We start from the raw sequence: 7,100 nt of genomic DNA, 5'->3' as shown, positions 1-7,100 counted from the left end.
GTTCCGCGTAAATTGTCCGAACTCGAAGTGCAAAGTGCAAGCCAGGAAATTACTGTCCCGAAGAGTAGGACAGGGCTCAGAGAAAAGATGATGAATCCGAGGGACTCTGGGTGAGTCTCAGCGAGTTTCCAAACTGCGCTGACGGGTTACCTGAGTAACCGAGCGACTGAGCGCTCCTGGGTGATTGAGCGATTGAGCAACTGAGCGCTGAGCAACTGAGCAACGATGGCTTGGACGATAGGCCGTTTTGACCTTTCACGCGCCCAGCCCATTTTAGGTGAAATGACCAATGTGCGAAGTGTTCGATCGCGCGGGAAACAAGCCTTTGTTCTTTCAGACATCACATTTGCGTAAATGCCAAATGATAAAAGTTTGTTTCCATAACTCTTCAAATCGATATTAAATGACATTGATGCGGCTTATGGTAATATGATACATAGAAATGATTAGGAAATAAAGAGTGGATTAATTTGATACTAGACAAGACATGGGTTTAAGATCACGTTGAATAATAATTTCATACCTAAGATATGAACCATGCTACAGTGAACAAAATCTAACTAAAGTGTTAACACACAGTTACATCACACATACACGATCATGCAGTAAAGGGATATAAAATATATATACATTTAAACAGCTCATTGTGATCTTTAAATGTGGTTTCATCACAGACATATAGTCTGTGCCCCCCTGCTGTGTCTCTGGCGGTCGTCATTCCATCGGCTCTGATGGAACTCCTTTGAACCTCCTTTTACGACGGCATTTGTTTTAATTGTCGCCCACTTTACAGCCTTGATAGGTGATAGAGGAGACAGGGTTATCTAATTATCACAATTTTAGGGCTGTTGAAATCCAGATGCCAAATGGCCCCAATCTGACTCCGAGCCATTTGCTACACTGTATATAAGTTTCCAAAACACATCAAATCAATGCACGAAAAGAGAATGGGCTCCGCATTTACGTACCTTTGTCTTCTCGTCTCTGTCATCTGATCCTTCATCTCTGGATGTAAAATAACGTTAGTCCATTATAACATCGTGTAGGAAACTGGCATCACCAGGATTGCTCAGATTTAGGCGATCATGTTTATCTTTAAAGTGAGCAGCTAGCTACTAACTTGTTAAAAAACTTTGCGTGAAATAGTGTTACACCGCAGCCGTCCGGGTAAAACATTAAAGGGACAGTCTTTTTACCTTGTCACTATAAATCGCTATTTTCTGCACTAAACGAGACATTTTCAGAGATTTTCTGTAGACAATATGTTATAGAATAATAATTAAAAAAGACTTATTTAGATATTTATATATAATATAACAACTAATATATATATATATATATATATATATATATATATATATATATATATATATATATATATATATATATATATATATATATATATATATTTGTTTTACAACTGACTTAACACTTACAGTAATTAAAAAAAGTTTTATTTGTTAGGATAGCATGATATTAGATTTAAACACTTAATACATTTTTAAATCAATCACTTTGTCTCTGCACAATGAACATTATCAAATATTATTAATGTTGTAAAATATATTGTTCATTGTTAGTTCATATTAGCTAAGGCATTACCAAATGTTCAGGAATAAACTCTTATAGTAAAGTGTTACTAAGTTTTCTTTTACCATTTCCTTCACAATGTCTACTTATTTCTATGGCTAACAGATTTTGTAACATTTTTCTTTTTTACAGTCTTTTTGCTTGTAAGTCGGATTGGGTAAGAAGGATCATCTTTAAAGGCACCAGGCAAGTACATGATGTACAGTTACAAGTCATGTATTTTTTTTGACTGCAATATTAAATGCTTTCACGTCACATGTAAAAGTACACAGGAATGTGCTGATCACTTTTTATTTGTAGTTTACATGAGTGTCATTGCACTTTTCAGGAGTTAAGGCAGATGTGGAGGCACAACGGGTGACACCAGACACACACCAAGCACATTATGTTCGGTAAGTTTGCACTTTACCACTACAGTTTCTTTAAATACCCATGTATACACTCATTCACAATTCCCACACACAACACTGTAACACGACCATACACAACATGTACACAATTGTCTTAGTTTGCCATGTAGAAATATACAAACAGAAATATTCAGACTTTGGTTATAAGAAATTTAATAATTGTATTTATTTAGCAGAGGTGTCCCTGGACTTTATTGACAAAAGATTTTGTTTTCAGAATAAAAAGTTGTGTCCAAATCAGTAACAATTGTACTTTCTGTTCAGGACATTCAATCATGACATGATCCATGTGGATGCTGTCCATTGAGGAAAGAGTTTGTTCAGAGGTAAGTGAATCTTCTGTATTTTAATGTAATTAGGTGTGGAACAGTAGAATAAGAGCAAAAGGTTTCAGAATAGGGGTAAATTCAAGGCTGAGTTTAGTTTTTTTAAGAATCTTTTTAGGGGTCAAGCCACGAAGTGGCGTAGACACCTATTGTTATTGTTAGTTTTCTTATTATTAGGGGTCAAGCCCCGAAGGGGCGAAGACCCCTATTGTATCCGTTAGTTTTCTTATAATTATTATTATTATTATTAGGGGTCAAGCCCCGAAGGGGCGAAGACCCCTATTGTATTTGTTAGTTTTCTTATTATTAGGGGTCAAGCCCCGAAGGGGCGAAGACCCCTATTGTATTTGTTAGTTTTCTTATTAGGGGTCAAGCCCCGAAGGGGCGAAGACCCCTATTGTATTTGTTAGTTTTCTTATTATTAGGGGTCAAGCCCCGAAGGGGCGAAGACCCCTATTGTATTTGTTAGTTTTCTTATTATTATTATTATTCTTCTTCTTCTTCTTCTTCTTCCGCCATTGCGGTCTATGGCAGCCCATAGAACCGTACGTAGGAAAGTTATGAAATTTGGCACACTGATAAAGGACAGTCCAATGTGTCCCCACAGCAAATTTGGAGTCTCTAACTTCAACCCTCTAGCGCCACCAACAGTCTAAAGTTGCACTTACGTTTTTGTTTATAACTTCTGACCCGTACGTCCTAGAAACGAAATTCTTGTTTCCTCTGATTCCTTGGCTCAAGACGATTCGACTGGATCCTATGACGTCATTTTCCGTCATGAAAATTTTTCCGCCATTTTGAATTATTCGTAAAACCTACTTTTGCGAACTCGTCCTAGAGCTTTTGCCCGATTTCCACGAAAATCGGTATGTAGCATCTACAGACCCTCACGGCAAAAAGTTATGGAATTCATGTCGATTCGCCAATCTGTTTGCGTAAACCGCGTCAACAAATTTTACGTAGAGTGCAAAAAAACGGATTTGAGGCTGTATCTTCGCCAAACTTAAGCCTATTGAAACGACACTTGGTACTTGTGATGCCAGTCAGGAACTGAGAGCGCATGCCCAGTTTCGTCGCAGCGCCACCTAGTGGTAAGACGAATGTTTTACACACCTATAACTTTGGCTGTGATCGACGTATTTTCATGGGACTTGTTTCCTTGGAGTCCTGAATAGTTGCCGAGTCCAACGATACCAAACATGCCAGAATTGGCCTTACGGTTAACCCTGCGCGGCAAAATAGCACTTAAAAAACACGCGCGAATATCTCCGCGAGCGTAATTCTGATCGACTCGAAAACATCATAGGAAGAATATTGCATTACCTTTTGAACAAAAAGTTCTATTGGCATTGTATTAAAATTTTCATCAGAAATGGCTGAAAATTGCAAAAAACGAAAAATTACCTTTAAGATTTGTGTTTTTACACATAAATGGCTATAACTTCGTAACGCAAAGAGATTTTTTTACCATATTTGATACCCTGATGTATGAGCATATTTTGAGGCCACACAAAAAAAAATGTATGCTTGCACCACTAGGTGGCCCTATAATTGAACAAAACCTTTGATATCAAGCCAGCCCTATGGTCATACAACTGTTTCTTCACTAATCTAAAGTGTATAGTCATAAAACTAGCTAGATGTAACACAGTTATGACCTGAGGTTGCATGCACAATTTTGTCATTGCGCCGCCTACTGGTTTTGAGATAGAATAACGCATTTTTTGCCTAAAACTACTGCAACAACACTTCTAAAACCATGAGTCATCATGGATTATTCCTTTCATGGCTTTGACTATAATCACTGATGGTTGCCAATTCACTCCCTAGCAACCAATGAGAATACCTTATCAACCGTTTTTGCAAAAGCTATATCTCTGCATCGGAACACCGTAGAGACACGGGGGTGGGCTCTTTTCACTAATTAAACTTGGTTTAACTAGGTTCTTCAGTCTGCTTATCCAATCTCAATTTTACATCCTTTTGGGCCCTTTTCGGCTTGACCCCGGTATTGCTGCTTGCAGCTATATTTATTATTATTCTTCTTCTTCTTCCGCCATTGCGGTCTATGGCAGCCCATAGAACCGTACGTAGGAAAGTTATGAAATTTGGCACACTGATAAAGGACAGTCCAATGTGTCCCCACAGCAAATTTGGAGTCTCTAACTCCAACCCTCTAGCGCCACCAACAGTCTAAAGTTGCACTTACGTTTTTGTTTATAACTTCTGACCCGTACGTCCTAGAAACGAAATTCTTGTTTCCTCTGATTCCTTGGCTCAAGACGATCCGACTGGACCCTATGACGTCATTTTCCGTCATGAAAATTTTTCCGACATTTTGAATTATTCGTAAAACCTACTTTTGCGAACTCGTCCTAGAGCTTTTGCCCGATTTCCACGAAAATCGGTATGTAGCATCTACAGACCCTCACGGCAAAAAGTTATGGAATTCATGTCGATTCGCCAATCTGTTTGCGTAAACCGCGTCAACAAATTTTACGTAGAGTGCAAAAAAACGGATTTGAGGCTGTATCTTCGCCAAACTTAAGCCTATTGAAACGACACTTGGTACTTGTGATGCCAGTCAGGAACTGAGTGTACATGCACAGTTTCGTCGCAGCGCCACCTAGTGGCCATACAGATGTTTTTTACACCTATAACTTTGGCTGTGATCAACGTATTTTGACGGGACTTGATTTTTAGGAGTCCTGAATAGTCGCCGAGTCCAACGATACCAAACATGCCAGATTTCGTCTTACGGTTAGCCCTGTGCATTAAAATAGCGCTTAAAAAACACGCACGAATAACTCCGCGAGCGTTATTCCAATCGACTCGAAAACACCATAGGAAGAACATTGCATTACCTTCTGAACAAAAAGTTCTATTGGCGTTATATTAAAATTTTCATCAGAAATGGCCGAAAATTGCAAAAAACGAAAAATTACCTTTAAAATTTGTGGTTTTTACACATAATTGGTTATAACTTCGCAACGAAAAGAGATTTTTTCACCAGATTTGATACGCTGATGTATGAGCAGAGTCTGAGGCCACACAAAAAAATTGGTATGCCTGAACCACTAGTTGGCTCTATAATTGAACAAAATATTTCATATCAAGCAAGCCCTATGGTCATACAACTATTTCTTTGCCGAACTAAAGTGTATAGTCATGAAACTAGCCAGATGTAACGCAGTCATGACCTGAGGTTGCATGCACGATTCTGTCATACCGCCCCCTAGTGGTTTGGAGATAGAAAATAGCTATTTTTGCCTAAATCTACTGCAACAGCACATCTAAAACCATGAGTCATCATGGATTATTCCTTTCATGGCTTTGACTATAATCACTGGTGGATGTGAATTTACTCTCTAGCAACCAATGAGAATACCTTATCAACCGTTTTTGCAAGAGCTATATCTCTGCATCAGAACATCGTAGAGACATGGGGGTGGTCTCTTTTGACTCATAAACACCACTGTAACATTTTGTGAGCTGAGAATTGCCACTGCAAGCACCACTCACGTTTTCTTCAGTGTTCTAGTTGTCAATGCTCCTCGAGAAGAGAGGGAGAGATTACACTGAATGAAAACACAGTTTTTTTGCTGATAACTGTTATATTATTTAGTCTGAAATCAATACATTTTCCTAGGTTCTTTAAACTGCTCATCCGAATTCAACTTCACTTTCTTCTGTGCCCTTTTTGGCTTGACCCCGGCATTGCTGCTTGCAGCTATATTTAGGGGTCAAGCCCCGAAGGGGCGAAGACCCCTATTGTATTTGTTAGTTTTCTTATTATTATTATTATTCTTCTTCTTCTTCCGCCATTGCGGTCTATGGCAGCCCATAGAACCGTACGTAGGAAAGTTATGAAATTTGGCACACTGATAAAGGACAGTCCAATGTGTCCCCATAGCAAATTTGGAGTCTCTATCTCTAACCCGCTAGCGCCACCAACAGTCCAAATTTGCACTTATGTTTTTGCTTATAACTTCTGATCCGTAAGTCCTAGAAACAAAATTCTTGCTTCCTCTGATTCTTTGGCTCAAGACGATTCGATTGGACCCTATGACGTCATTTTCCGTCATGAAATTTTTTCCGCCATTTTGAATTATTCGTAAAACCTACTTTTGCGAACTCGTCCTAGAGCTTTTGCCCGATTTCAACAAAAATCGGTATGTAGCATCTACAGACTCTCACGGCAAAAAGTTATGGAATTCATGTCAATTCGTCAATCTGTTTTCGTAAACCGCGTCAACGAATTTTACGTAGAGCGCAAAAAAACGGATTTGAGGCTGTATCTTCGGCAAACTTAAGCCTATTGACACGATACTTGGTACTTGTGATGCGAGTCAGGAACTTAGGGTGCATGCAGAGTTTCGTCACAGCGCCACCTAGTGGTCAGACTTATGCTTTAAACGCCTATAACTTTGGCTCCGATTGACATATTTTCACGGGACTTGTTTCTTTGGAGTTCTGAATAGTTGCCGAGTCCAACGATACCAAACATGCCAGAATTCGCCTTACGGTTAACCCTGCGCGGCAAAATAGCACTTAAAAAACATGCGCGAATATCTCCGCGAGCGTTATTCCGATCGACTCGAAAATGCCATAGGAAGAACATTGCATTACCTTCTAAACAAAAAACTCTATTGGCGTTATATTAAAATTTTCATCAGAAATGGCCGAAAATTGCAAAAAACGAAAAATTACCTTTACATTTTGTGTTTTTTACACATAAATGGTTATAACTTCGCAACGAAAAGAGATTTTTTCA

The 7,100-nt window shown here is 38.8% G+C and overlaps 1 long non-coding RNA gene across 1 annotated transcript in view; it reads left to right on the top strand.

Moving 5' to 3' along the window:
- The first annotated feature begins 1,743 nt into the window (after positions 1-1,743).
- The window catches only part of LOC135773130 (uncharacterized), a 61,088-nt gene continuing 55,731 nt past the window's right edge, over positions 1,744-7,100 (top strand). The window contains exon 1 of the long non-coding RNA XR_012337257.1: positions 1,744-2,326. This is a non-coding gene — a long non-coding RNA (uncharacterized lncRNA). The remainder of the gene's footprint in view (positions 2,327-7,100) is intronic.

Source organism: Paramisgurnus dabryanus, chromosome 9 (genome assembly GCF_030506205.2).
Source record: "Paramisgurnus dabryanus chromosome 9, PD_genome_1.1, whole genome shotgun sequence".
NCBI lineage: Eukaryota > Metazoa > Chordata > Actinopteri > Cypriniformes > Cobitidae > Paramisgurnus > Paramisgurnus dabryanus.
The sequence above is the reverse complement of the archived record's forward strand: the minus strand, read 5'-3'. Positions and strand labels throughout refer to the sequence as shown.